Source organism: Felis catus, chromosome D2 (assembly GCF_018350175.1).
Source record: "Felis catus isolate Fca126 chromosome D2, F.catus_Fca126_mat1.0, whole genome shotgun sequence".
NCBI lineage: Eukaryota > Metazoa > Chordata > Mammalia > Carnivora > Felidae > Felis > Felis catus.
In genome coordinates this window covers 16,489,315-16,504,684 of record NC_058378.1, presented here as the reverse complement: position 1 = coordinate 16,504,684, position 15,370 = coordinate 16,489,315, and the positions used below count along the sequence as shown (strand labels likewise).

Here is a 15,370-nt window from a genome sequence, read left to right as displayed (position 1 = left end):
GTATATACAGTAGAAAAAGTATCTGCACACACAACCCAGACATCAAGGCACAGTGTATTAGCAGTCTGAAGGGTACTGTAAGATGCCGTGCGGGTTCAGAGAAAGGAGATATTACATGTGGTGGGGGGATCGGGGCAGAGTTCTTTATTAAAGTGACATTTGAGATGGGTCTTGATGAATTCGTTGGCTTTTAATGGGTGAAGATTTTGAAGAGAGGCATGAGAAATAGTCGTCTGTAATTTGAAACTTGGGCATTTGTCCTGGGAAGAGCAAGTGGACCACTTTGCTGCCATCTGTGAATGCACAGAGGGACAATAGGAGAGGAGTCCAGGGCAACCTGAGGCCATCTTGGGAAAGAGCTCGCAGGGCTTTACTTTCCATTTATAGCAGGCAGTGGGAGCCACTAACGTTTGTGGAGCAGTGGTGGAGAGGACAGATCGAAAGAATGAAATATTGGAAAGCAGAAAAGCTCATCATTAATTGTAGCTTTGCTGGGGGGTGAAGAAATGAAATGCTTAATTCGGGGTAGCAGTCATAAAGGGGAAAGATGGATCCGAACAATATTCTCAACATACAGTGTATGGTTGGATTTGGGAGTTGAAGGAAAGAATCACATCACAAGTGACCGTGATTGCTGGCCTTTATTCAGTTGGCTCTTCTAACATGTAAGTGCCCAGTATGTGTTACACTCTGTGAGCCATGAGGAGCAGAGGATTCGCCGTGACAGACAAGATTCCCACTCTCAAGGGATAGAATTCCAACGAGGCGAGAACACCAAACGAGCCAGGATGAGGCAAGAAGAGAGACTGCGGATAGAAACAGAGAAACTAAGAGGAGAGGTGGTTTGATGGGGCTCCTGATGACTTTGACTTCAGGTCTTAAAACTGAGTGTTCAGTGCTTGTTCCAGATAATTATCTACCTGATTATTTCTGGGGGGATTCTCTTTCTTTCTTCACCTGGTATGTACCACGGAGTGATGCAGGGGGGTAAAAAGTAACTCGTTACTTAGAGTTTTAAATAGACGGCAAAGGTGGAAGGACTTCTGGGATCCGTGGCTGTCTGGCTCATCCACCATAGGAAAAGGAGGCTGATCATGCTGGTGATCAGAACATCTCTTTGATTTCTGAAGATGCCTTAATTTTCTCACCTGGTGAAACAGAGGTCTGCCCCAGCACATGTTTACTTTGTTCACTGTTTTGTGGGGCATAGCCCAGCTAGGGCTCGGGTAGGCAGTTCTCCCTTGGGACTGTGACATGAGGTGGAGATTCTGGTTCCATCAGCTCAGCTGGGCTGGACAGGCAAGATGGCTCACTCACGTGGCTGGCAGCTGACAGTGGGCATCAGCCGAGATTGCACCTGATGCCATTGACCTAGTGACTCTATGTAGTCTCTCCCGCGTGACGATTTCAGAATGGATAAACTTCTGGCATGGCGTTGGGCTGCCCTCAGAGCAAGGGTCCCAAAACATCTGGTGAAGGCTGCAGGGCATTTTCTGACCTAGCCTTAGAAGCTGTGTGGCATTACTCCCCCTATGACCCGTTGATTACGAGAAAGTAAGGCCAGACCAGATTCTAAAGGAGAGGATGTAGACTCTACCTCTCGACTATAGCAGTGTCAGAGAATTTGAATTATGTTTTAGAACTCACACAATGTAGCCGCAATATCTACTTCTTAAGGTTGTTTTGAAGATTAACAATTCTCAGACAACTCCTGACCAATAACTGTTAACAACAGCGATGATGGCAGTAGTGATAGTGATGGGGATGATGATGATGGTGATGAGTAAACTGCATCACCCTTCTGCAAAATACCTTTTCTTATTGCTGGCCGGTTGACTCTTGGGTGGAATTAATCATTGGTCTCAACCAGTCTCTATTTTTAACATTGTAATCATAAACTAATATGGACCTCAATGGTCACATCTTGGCCATCATGTACCGTGTACGTTTTCAAGTGGTTTTCATTTTGTTAGTGCCTCCTACAATTCAAGATTTGAGAACTTATGTACTTTTTACTGTTATATATTGTATATATCATTTGTAGCTTCCTTTTTATAATCTATCCTGTGAGATAGACATAAAAGATATTATTATATTACAAATCTTGAAGTTCAAATTGAGATAAAGTATTTCCCAAAGGTCACCAAACCTTTGTAGTGGAGGCTAAACTCCAGCCAAAGTCATTTGACTTTGGTTGAATCAGCTTTGTGTTTGGTCACAATTAGTAGGAACGCCAGGTCTAAGTGGCTTCAACAAGAGTAGGATGGGCAGCTGGGTTGATTGAGTCAGCAACTCAGACTTGTCATCAAAAACCAGATTTTTTCCATTTCTCTGCTTAGCTATTTCCTCTCATAATGCATAGGCTTTGTCTACAGGCTGATTCCATTAGGGTCAATAGACAGATAAGGGTGGTTTTTTGCTCATTGCTACTGGGAGAGAGAGTAAAAACTACTCCCCACCCGCCAACATCCCAGCATGGACCACAAGACATGGTTCAGCTCTCTGTGTGGCCAACCTCTGAACTATAAAGGCTTGTCTGGTAGAATATTATAGGTTGATTGCTCTCAACTAATCACAGTCTACCTGAAGAGCTAGGGAGGAGTCACCATCCAAAATGTCCTAAAGGCAGGGGGGAGGGGAGTTGCTTACCTGAATACTACCTAAGTTCTGTTAGGAGAGACCAAAAGAGGAAGACATGTTGGCTCAGCAAACAACTGTGTCTACAACAATTTCCTAGACAAACACTCTTTCGTATACTACGTGTCCTTCTGTCATATTTTCAGATGGCATTTTGCGAAGGAGGCTAAAATGTTTAAAGGTGTTTGTTCAGTGAAGAATTGTGTTAATTTTTCTTTTTCGGAAAATAGAAGACAAAGGAATACAATGTAAATATTCCTGGTAACAACAGTTTTGTTTAAAATTAGAGATTAAGTCATTGTTTCCCAGGGAATGAAAAGGTTTCAGAAGTATGGGGACTGTCGTTGTTTACACAACTTGCAGTGAAAGTATAGTACCATTGGCCATTCATGTATCGGTTTGATATTTTATTCCATTTTGGTTCTGTAAGAAAACCTGGTTATCTTTATAAAGTGTCCAAAGAATTTGGTAAAACGCTAATGCCTTTGAAGTAAAAACATGAATAAGTCAAGAAAGAAAGTCTGGTACCAAGAACTGAGACTCTTGATGTCTGTGTTAGAGTTCAGTATTTCCATTCTGAAAAGGGGTGGAAGCTTACCTGCAAACGTCTTGCTCCTTCCCTTACCATCGTTCCCCATAAGCAACACACACAGGTCTCAGTTCCATAAGGATTCAAGCCATGATCAGATGATCTGTGAGGCCTCATGTTACTTCCAACTGGCAGGAGTAAGAGAAATAATGAATTTCAATTCTCTATTCAAGAAATTTCCCCCCAATACTGAAATTGTATCTTTAAATTGCCTCATCACTGGTTGTAAAACATCACCAAAGACCTCACATAGCTCAAGGAGCTGTGAGTCATTCATTTAAGGGATTATTATTAATGACTTAATTACTCTCCTGTGCAGGAATAGCAAAACATCTCAATACTTTGAAATCAACCATTACTCTCTTTAGCACAAATGAATTCAGTAAAAGGGTATTTTAAAAATCTAAAGCTTGATGAAATTATTACATGGGCTATAATAAAGCACTGCAATTTTATATCTACAAGATTTACTTACCATTCAGCATGAGTCTCTAAAATTGGCTTTGTAGACTTTGAGACTTTGATGTGTGTCTTCCGGGAGATATTTCAGGACAAACCCACTTTCACTCAAAACTACACAAAATGTATTTTTCAAATAGCAAAGTGACATGAACTTACAGTATTCAGATTGCTGTAATGTAGAAAGTTGCTGATGGAAGCAGCAAACATTTTTCCTTAGTTATGAGAGCTGGGCTGCTGGATCTTTCCCTTGAATCCAGCCCTGCCCTCACCATTAGAAGCCAGACAGGCCGATGGATCTGTCAAGTTAATAATAGAAATAACCGAGGATCCCTCAGGCAGATGGAGGTGATTTGGTCCCCATTGAGGGAAGGAACAGATAAAGTGGAGGAGAGGTTTTTAGGCATGCCCTTTCCTTTCACATTGCCTGGGAAGGCCCGTGCCTACCCCATTGCTTCTGAAAGCAGACAAGCACCTGCCAACTGGTGAGGCAGGGAGAAAGAACTAGAACACTAGCCTCAGAGAAGCACTGCTATGGGAGGGCATCAAACAGAGAGCTTGGATCTTGAACATTCCCCGAGCCCTCCCTGTTTCCTGAGGGGTGGGTAATTACAATCGAGGGACCCCACGTGTTCCTGCAAGTGCAGGAGCACAGATTGTTACACCAGAGACACTTCTCCCTGAGATGGTGCCCCACCCACGACATACCCCTATTAGGATGGGCACCAATTAGGGCTTTGACATTATCTCCTCTACAAGGACTCATTACCAACCAACGCAGTTAATATGCCTAAGGAAATCTGAACACATATGGAAAAGAAATGAGACTTATTAGGAGGGTAACTGCTTTAAAAGTACAAGTGGAAGGACTTATACCTGACAAAGCATAATTAGACACTACAGCATGATCAATAAACATACTAAGTATTTCCCAAAGAGAAGGGAGGATATTGGAGACATGAAGTAAAAGAAGTCATAAAGAAACCCAAATGGAAATTTGGGGAACACAAAATATAAAAGTTTAAAAGAAAAAATCTCAGTATGTGGGATGAACAGCCTAATGAATTCAGCTGAAGAACCAATTAGTGAGCCAGAAGCTATCAGAAGGTATTTGGAGGGCATTAGGAACAGAAAGGAAGAAGGAAAATAGAAAAGATAAATTAAGCAATACACAATAGAGTTATTTGATCAGCGGTCATCTAAAAAGAATCCCAGAAGGAAAGAAAACAATAGAGGGGAGGGAGGAAATATTTGAGGGACCAGTGACTGAAAGTTCCCCAGAAGAAGGAAAAGATACAAGATTTTAGGCAGATGGGCTTGATCGAGTACAGAATAGGACAGAAAAGGGTGAGGGGTGGAACATCAATGGGTTGTAGTTAAAATTTATATATAACAGACAAGGAGAAGACTCTAAGAGAAGATCATCAGACATTCCCAATAGCAACACAGTCTGCAAGAAGGCTGTGGAATAATATTTTCAGAGTGTTGAATCCAAAATATTAAGCTATATTATTATTTAGCGTTTAAGTATGAAATAAAGATGTTCTCAGACCTGGAAGTCCTTAAAATGTTTGCCATACCTGGTATTCTTTGACACATTCTTGGATGAAGTATATTAACAAGATGAAAAATAAGACCAGTATGAGCTATGTGAAAGAGGGCATGAAAAATACTTAGTAAATTTTACTGTTGATGAAATAGAAAACTTATGAGAAAACAGAAATGTGTCTTAGTAAAAACCTAGAACTAAGAAAGCCTCAATATATATACAAATATGTCATCTTGGAGGTGGGATGGTGGCAGCATGGAAGGGAATTGATGGTAGGCGAAGGTGTGGCCCAGGTGTGCTCATTCTACTCCATCTAATGGGATTCCTTCAGACAACATAGGTGAGAATGCATCAGCAGCACAGGGGGTAACCTGCTAATGATAAGCACACGGGGCCGGGGGGTGCTCTCTTTTCCTGCTGGCCTGAGACTCCCCTTCCCTCCTAGAGACATTCGGTGGCCTAGCCTGGGGAATCTCCTTTGTGCCTTAGGCAGTTCAGCTGGGACCAGTGGAAGCCCTAATGGGAGCAGATATTTTAAGCAGATAAAACCAAACCCAAACAGCTCTCCCTAAGAAGATCACAAATTCACTGCAAAGTCTCTTAAAATTAAAACGTAATTGGAACCATCGCCCATAAAAGCAGAACAGCACCTGTGTGATAAACCTACCACGATTATTGCCTTCTAAAATAAAACATTTAAATAGGACTCAGAATCTCATAACGTAATGGCCAAAATTTTCAGGATGCAATGGAGAATCCTTCGTAATAATAAAAACAGAGGAAATCACAGCTTGAATGTGAATAAAACAATTACTTGATGTCAACATGGAGATGAATCAGATGTTGGGATCACATGACAAGGATTTTAAAGCAGCCATCAAAAATGTTTCCATAAAGAGCTGCAAATTCTAAAGAAGAAAATGTTGGCAAAGAGGGAGCAGTTATATAAAAGGAATTGAGTGGAAATTATAGAAACTGAAAATACAAAAACAGAAATAAAAATCTCACTGGAAAGATTCAGTAGTTGAGTGGAGATGACAGAGGACAGAATCAGTGAACTTGAGAATTAACCCAATGTGAACAAAAGAGAATAGACAGAAAAAATAATGACCAGAGCCTAAGAGACCTGGGGGACAAATAACAAAAAGTCCCAACACCTATCATTGGGTCAAAGAAGGAGAAGAGTAGGCTAAAAAATTATTTGAAGAAATACTGGCTAAATACTTCCAAAATTTGGTGAAAGACACAAATCTACAGATTCAAGAGCTAAGAAAATCTCCCCTCCCATAGAATAAATCCAAAAATATCCATACCAAAACACATCAGAGTTAAATCTCTGAAAGCTTATAAGACTAAGAAATAACCTTAAAGCAGCCGGACAGAAATTGTATATTACCTGTAGGAGAACATCAATTTGAATAATGGTGGATTTCTCACCTGAAACCATAAAAGCCAGAAAGAAGTGGCATATTTTTCAAAGGATGAAAGAAAACAACCCCCAATTCTATATGCACAGGCCAAAAAAAAAAAAAAAAATGAACTTCAACCTAAATCTCATACTTTATATAAAAATTAACTTAGAATGGATCATAGACTTAAATGTAAAATATAAAGGTATAAAACTTTTACGAAAATATAGGAGTAAGTGTTGGGCTAAATTTCTAAGACTTGACACTACAAGCATGATTCATTAAAAGGAAACACTGATAAATTGGACTTCTTTCAAATCCCATGTGAAGAGGATGAAAAAGCAAGCTACAGACAGAGGAAATATTTGCAAACCACGTATCTGACAAAAGACTAGTGTCTAGGATAAAGGAGGAACATATTCTTAAAATTGAATGGTAAAAAAAAATCAATACAGGTAGGAAATAGGCAAAAGACATGAACAGACACCTCATTGAAGAGGGTGTATGGATGGCAGATAAGTACTTGAAAAGATACTCAACATCCCTATACATTAAAACCACAGTGAGCTACCACTATATAACTATCGGGAAAAAAACAGCAATAGCCCCAAATATTACTGAGGGTACCAAGAAACTAGATCACTTACACATTGCAGGTAGAATTGTAAACTGGTGTGGTCCCTCTGGGAAATCATTTGGCAGCTCTTTAAATCTAAATACGTAACTACCATACAACCCAGCAATTGGACTCTCGGATGTTTCAGAGAAATAAAAACGAATTTCATATGTAAATATTCACAGAATCTTTATTCATAATATCCCCAAGCTGGGAGCATCATAGATGTCCTTCAGCAGGTGAAAAGGTGAACAAACTGTGGTATAAGCATAGCATGGAACACGACTCAGCAATAAAAAGCAAGGACATAAGCTGAATGGAAAATACAGTCCCCAAGGCTGCATACTTTATGATTCCATTTATGTTGCATTTTTGTAGTGAGAAAAATTTCAGGAATGGAGCACAGATAGTGGTTTCCAGAGTCTGTAGGTGGGGGGCAGCGTGGAACAGGTGAGGATGGTTATAAAATGTGACCAGGGATCCTTGTGGCTGTGGAATTGTTCTATATCTTGGATGTGGTGGTGGGTACATGAACTTGCACAAGTGATGAAATTGTATAGAACTATAGACACACTCACTGCCCACCACACACACACACACACACACACACACACACACACACACGTGAGAGGAAGTCTGAACAAGAGCAGTGGATTGTACCAATGTCTGCTCCCTGGTTGTGATAATTGCACTACAATTTTGTAAGATGTTACCATTTGCAGGAAACTTGGTGAAGAGTCCCTGGATCTGTCTGTATTCTTTCTCACCATTGTACGTGAATTAAATAGAAAGAAGAAAGAAGGTAGGAAAAAAGAAATAAAGACATAAAACTTGTTAAAAAGTAATAATCTTGGCTTCATAAATAAGAAAAATAGCAACAATTACACAATAATTACAGTACTTGTGAATGCGTGGTTTAAAAGTGCTGATCCCAAAGATAAAATCCCAGAATGGATTTTTAGAAAATTCAACAAAATGTTTGTGCTGGAATCATTTTCAAAAAAAAAAATACATAAAAGTTGAAAATAAAGGATGGTATGTATCTAATCCAGGAAAAATTGAACTAAAAGTATGTTTTTTTTTTTTTTTTAATTTTTTTTTTCAACGTTTATTTATTTTTGGGACAGAGAGAGACAGAGCATGAACGGGGGAGGGGCAAAGAGAGAGGGAGACACAGAATCGGAAACAGGCTCCAGGCTCTGAGCCATCAGCCCAGAGCCTGACGCGGGGCTCGAACTCACGGGCCGCGAGATCGTGACCTGGCTGAAGTCGGACGCTTAACCGACTGCGCCACCCAGGCGCCCCCTAAAAGTATGTTTGAGTAACAATTATAATATCAGATAAAATCGATTCTAAGGCCAAAATATCATACTAACACATACTAACACGAACAAAGTATCATACGAACAAATATCATACGAACACAGAAGATCATCATAAACTGAAAAGAAGCAGTAGAAAATTTAATGATTGGAAAATATGTCCAACATCATAATCCAAAAATACATAAACCAAGGCTCCTGGGTGGCTCAGTCCGTTAAGCGTCTGACTTCTGCTCACAGTTTGTGAGTTCGAGGCCCACATCGGGCTCTGTGCTGACAGCTCAGGGCCTGGAGCCTGCTTTGGATTCCGTGTCTCCCTCTCTCTCTCTGCCCCACCCCCACTTGCTGTTTGTCTCTGAAAAACGAATAAACATTTAAAAAATTTAAAAACAAACAAGGGGCACCTGGGTGGCTCAGTCCGTTAAGCATCCAACTTCGGCTTAGTTCACGATCTCACCGTCTGTGAGTTCGAGCCCTGCGTCCGGCTCTGGATCCTACTTCAGATTCTATATCTCCCTCTCTCTCTCTGCCTCTCCTCTGCTCATGCTCTGTCTCTCTGTCTCTGTCTCTCTCTCTCTCAAAAATAAACATTAAAAAAAGTTAAATAAAAAAAATAAAACAAACAACGCCCCCCCCAATACATAAACCAGTCAATAGAACTATGGGAAGAAATAAATGAATCAAGAATTATAGGAAAAATTTAATTGTAGGAAATGTAAAACACTCATCTTAGAAACTGGTAGATGAAGCAGGTAAAAAAGAGCAAATGAATAAAAAATTTTAATAATGTAATATGCCTCAGCTTTAGATGCAGTAAACAGAGCACTGATTTCTTTTGGCTACATGTGGGACAGTTACAAAGAACTATCAAGTACTAGGTGGTAGAGGGAGCCTCAATTAATTTTATAAAGTTTATTCTTGACCATTATGCAATACAATTAGATATTAACCTAACAAAAAGGGATCTGAAAAAAACTCTTCTATCTAGAAATTGAAAAGCGTACTATTAAATGGTCATTGAGTTAAAAGGTAATCATGAGGAAAGACAACGAAAGCACTAAATATAAAGTTTGTGGTCAAATAATGTTGTCAATTCTGGAATTAGATCTGATGCAGTTACAGGAAAAGATTAAAAATCAATAAGTTTGACAGTAGATATAAAGATGTCTGTGAAATTATTTCCCATATTGCTCTGTATATTTAAAATATTCAATAATTTTCAAACTTAAACATGTATTAGACATGGTTAAATTATAACTCAGACAAAAATTTAGAGCTTTAAATATAATTCTCAGAAAATTAAAATGGCAAGAGAGGAAAATAAAAAATAAAAGGAAACCAACAAGTTAAGCTTTAACAAAGGAAGCTAATAAAAAGATAATAAATCCAAAGAAATGAGAAAAAGGAAATAGAAAGATAAGATCAGAAATCAAGGAAATAGAGAACAAAAATCAATAACAAAGATTAACAAAGCAAGGGTGTTTCTTTGAAAAGATTAATAAGATAGCAAACCTCTGATAAGACTAAACAAGATAAATCAGAAGAGTAAATAAATAGTGAAAAGGAGAATTGTCTTTATACAGGAACACAAGTTGTTCTAAAAATAATTTTTGGAATTAGGAGCAAACATTATAATACATACGAAATCCATTAGAAAATGGATTGATTTCTATAAAGGAGATAACGGGTCAAATTGGACCCAAGAAGAAATAAAAAATTTAAGCAAGGCTATAAAAATAAAGGTATTGAAGTGGCAATAAAATACCTCCTTCAATAAAAACCGTAGAAAAGGCACGGGGAACCTGAGAAAGGAATAAATAGGAAATGGATATGAAAGGAAAATTCATAGGAGAAAACCTGAGCGGCTATGAACCAATCTTAGTGGCGAGATGAAACCTTAAGATGCCACTTTGCACCTGTCAGCCTGGCTCCGATTAGGAAGCTAGAGGGTGAGTCTAGCATGCCGAACAGAGGACCATCGCTTCTCACATGAGACTCTATTCTGGCTCTTGCTCTTTGCTCCTAGTGCCTCTCATTGTCATCATCCCCCTCCTCCCCTAAGTAGCCGCTGTCCTCATTTCTAACACCATGGATTAGTTTGGCATAGTTTCAAGTACAAAATAAATGCAATCATAGTGCCTCCTCTCTTATCTTTTTGTTTTCTCCCAGCCTTGTGTTAATGAGATCACGATACTGTTGCCGACTGTGGTAAATTATTCATCTTCTTTACAGTGTGATATTCCAACAAATGGATACCACACCATTTGTCCATTCTTCCGTTGACGATGTTCGTTTTCTCTCCCAGGTTTTGGCTGTTACAATCAATGTCGTATGATCAATGTATACGTTGATCTTCATTGTTCATGGATTCTGTGAATTTGCCTGCTCACTAAAATTTATTTGTAACCCTGAACTCAATACCTGCAGCGCTTTCACTGTCATTCATAGACATGCACAGAGTGGTGAAAAATTCGAGTCACCTGACGTGCATGTTCTCAGCTGAGGTCAAACAAGGCAATGCTCTGTCTTCTTACAGTTCTCATATTACAAACCAGTGTCATTCTCAGGGTCTACTTAGTGTCATGTTTTTTAAATTTTTGCACGTTTTCATGGTGATTTCACTATTTAAAATGGTGCCTGGGACAACTGGGTGGCTCAGTTGGTTGAGCCTCTGACTGTTGATTTTGTCTCAGGTCATGATCCCAGGGTCGTGGGATTGAGCTGCGCATCAGGCTATGTGCTGAGCACGGAGCCTGCTTGAGACTCTCTGTCTCTCCCTCAGCCCCTCTCCTCTGCTTGCATTCTCTCTCTCTCTCTCTCTCTCCCTCTCTCTCTTTAAAATAGAAAATAAAACAAAATGAAATGAAATGAAATGATGCCCAATCTGAATGCTGAGGCGCTGTCTAGTTCTCCTAAGGGCAAGAAGGCCGTGATGTGCTGTATGGAGAAAATAATGTATGTCCAGGCGTGAGTTATAGTGCTGTTGTCCATGAGTTCAGTGTTAGTGAATCAACAGTAGATTCTAAATAAGGTGTCTTCAAACAGAAACACATATAACAAAGTGTTATATATTGATTGGTCGATGAAAATGCTGTGACCAGAGGCTGGCAGGAGCTTCACCCTGCATTTCCCTGGGGAGCACCTGTTCAGTACTGGCTAGGTCAGCGGTCGTGGTGACTTTATGGAACATAATCACCATGAATATGAGAATTGACAATATATGCATTTCATTGAGTACATACTTAGGAGTTGCATTGCTAGGTCTTAATGATTGACATGATTTCAACATCAGTACATCCATCAAAGAGATTTTAAAGACACTGCATTCATGTTCACTCCCACCATCAGTATGTGAGAATACTAATAGCTCTGTACCTTTTCTGACACTTGGTATTGTCAGACTTTCAAATTTTAGCCACGTTGTTGATGTATAGTCCATCATGTTGTGGTGTAACATGCATTTTCCTGATGATTAATAGTGTTGAGCATCCTTTCATCAGTTACTTACTGGCCATTTAGAAGTCCTCTTTTGTGAAGTACCTGTTTCGGTCTTTGCCTTTTTTAAAAAGTGGGTTGTCGGGGCACCTGGCTCAGTCAGTCAAGCGTCCAACTTCAGCTCAGGTCATGATCTCACGGTCTGTGGGTTTGAGCCCTGCATCGGGCTCTGTGCTGATGGCTCAGAGCCTGGAGTCTGCTTTGGATTCTGTGTCTCCCTCTCTCTCTCTCCACCCCTCCCCTGCTTGTGCTCCCTCTCTCTCTCTGAAAAATAAACATTAAAAATAAATAAATAATTGAAAATAATAAATAAAAAGTGGGTTGTCTGTCTCTTTCTTATTGACCTGTAGGAGTCCTGCTATGTTTTCAAATCAGTCCTTTGTTGGTTACATGTGTTACAAATAATTTCTCCTACTCTGTGGCTTATACTTTCATTCTTTCAGTGGTGTTTTTTTTTTTGTTGTTAAGTATATAAGTTCATGATATAAATGAAATCAAACTTATCATTTTTTTCTTTATGGCTTGTCCTTTTTATATCTCATTTAAGAGATCTTTGCTTACTATGAAGTCATAAAGATGTTACCCTACATTATCTTCTAGGAGTTTTGATGTTTTAGCTTTCACATTTTTTTAAATTTTTTTTTTCAACGTTTATTTATTTTTGGGACAGAGAGAGACAGAGCATGAACGGGGGAGGGGCAGAGAGAGAGGGAGACACAGAATCAGAAACAGGCTCCAGGCTCTGAGCCATCAGCCCAGAGCCCGACGCGGGGTTCGAACTCACGGACCGCGAGATCGTGACCTGGCTGAAGTCGGACGCTTAACTGACTGCGCCACCCAGGCGCCCCTTAGCTTTCACATTTTGATGTACAATCTACTTGTTTGTATGATGTGAGCCAGTAATCATGATTTGATTTTTTTCCTATAGTAATATTCAATCAACATTAGTATAATACATTGAAAAACTGTCCTTTTCCCACTAAAGAGTAATGCTTTCATAATGTGTCATTCCTACCCTTGTACTTGACATCTGTTTGTATCCTTATTTTTAAAGCACATCTTTTGTAAGCAACATATAGATTTTGATTTTTTTTTATTCTAGTCTAAAATCTTTGCCTTTTAAATACAATCCTTATTGTTTATATTTAATGTAAATCGAATATATTTGATTTTTCTATGGTAAAAATGTTTCCACTTTTATCACTTTCCCCATCTGTAGCATGTTCGTTCCTGTCTACTGCTTTCATTATAGCAAAACAACAATAAAGTAGGTTTAATTTTTAAAATGTTCTCTCTGGGGCGCCTGGGTGGCGCAGTCGGTTAAGCGTCCGACTTCAGCCAGGTCACGATCTCGCGGTCCATCAGTTCGAGCCCCGCATCGGGCTCTGGGCTGATGGCTCAGAGCCTGGAGCCTGTTTCCGATTCTGTGTCTCCCTCTCTCTCTGCCCCTCCCCCGTTCATGCTCTGTCTCTCTCTGTCCCAAAAATAAATAAACGTTGAAAAAAAAATTTTTAAAAATAAAATGTTCTCTCATATTAGCTTGTCAGTTATATACTCTTTTAACCTGTTTTACAATTACCATAGAAGGTTGCATATGATTTTTTGACTTTTTAAAGTCTGATATAAATGAGCACTCTTTCGCTTTCTGGACAACACGAGGACCCTCCTTCCCTTTGTGCTGGTTGTCACGTGTTTTAATTCGACATGTATTCTAGATCACCAAAAAAACTATTGCTGTTTTTTACATTCACATTTACTTAGACTTACCTACATATTTATTCTTCCCATTGTTTTTCCTTTCTTTATGCATGTCCTTGTTTTCAACTGGGATCCTTTCCTTTTTTCTGGATGTGTTGCCAAAGAATTATTTCAGTTCTTATGTATCTGAAATATCCTCATTTTGCTTTTGTTTTTGAAGGAAATTGAAAATGATTGTACAATTTCTAGATTGACAGTTATCTTCTTACAGCATTTTAAAGATACTGTTTTATCATCTCTTGGCTTCTACCATTTCTGTCCCCCGTATTATTATTACTTTGAAGTTAATGCCTTTTTTTTTTTAATCTGGCTGCTTTTAAGAATTTTATTCTGGCTTTGGTGCCTAGCAGTTTCACTGCGATGAACCCAGGAGCATTTTTTTTTTCTTTGATTTTTCCTGTTTTTTTTTTTCAACGCTTATTTATTTTTGGGACAGAGAGAGACAGAGCATGAACGGGGGAGGGGCAGAGAGAGAGGGAGACACAGAATCGGACCAGGCTCCAGGCTCTGAGCCATCAGCCCAGAGCCTGACGCGGGGCTCGAACTCACGGACCGAGAGATCGTGACCTGGCTGAAGTCGGACGCTTAACCGACTGCGCCACCCAGGCGCCCCTGATTTTTCCTGTTTTAAGATTGTAGTGTTTCCTGAACGTGTAATTTGATATCCCTTGTCAATATTTTAACATTCTTAGCTAATATTTTAATAATGTTGCTTCTGTCTCATTCTTTTGCCATCAGAATTCATCATTTATAAATGTAGGCTTTAAAATAATGATGATTAATATGCTTAAGAAGCTGGAGGGCATGATAGATCATTTAAACAGAGCACCGAAATGTAGAAAAGAAAGTGAAATAAAAATTGTAGAACTGAAAAGTAATTGAAATTGAGAGCACAATAGATACATTGCATAGCAAATTAGTAGACATAGTAGAAGGAGGGGTTGTTAAAGGGAAGACAGATGTCTAGAAAATATCCAGCCTGAAGCTGAATGGAGAGGTGAAACATGTTTTGTTTTCCTATAAAATCCCAGATTTTTGCTTTTTCATGAAAAATCAAAGTTTTTGTGAACATCGAGCCTATATATTCCTTCAGTTGGAATTGAAACTTTAGTTGGCCTGGGCTGATAGAGCGCTGTCTGTAGTTGGATATACTCTTCCCATCAGCCGGAGTCCACTCTTCCTTATTTCTTTTTGCCACTGAAGCTGCATAGCTGTTGCCATGGTTTATACTACCTATGCGCTGCTTCATTCATTTACGTCGGCTGAGTGGGTGTTGGTAGGGGAGTGTGCGGGAGGGGAGGGACAGTCTAGGCATATGAAATAGCACATGAAAATGCACTTAGCTGGGTGAGTTGGACAAGCCTGGGGACTCAAAGGAAGCCAGCAGGGCTAGAGCACAGACATGACCAGAGGCCGTGTTGTATTACACCAGATCTAAAACAAGTAGCTACGAAGGACCAAGAGTTATTTCACTGTTAACTCGACGGGACACATATTTGGCCCCCCTCTACCTTCTGGTGGAAACAGTCCATCACT

The 15,370-nt window shown here is 39.5% G+C and overlaps 1 protein-coding gene across 6 annotated transcripts in view; it reads left to right on the top strand.

Annotated features, from left to right (window-relative positions):
- DISC1 (DISC1 scaffold protein) overlaps positions 1 to 15,370 on the top strand; it is a 369,472-nt gene that overhangs the window by 313,897 nt on the left and 40,205 nt on the right. The window lies entirely within an intron of this gene.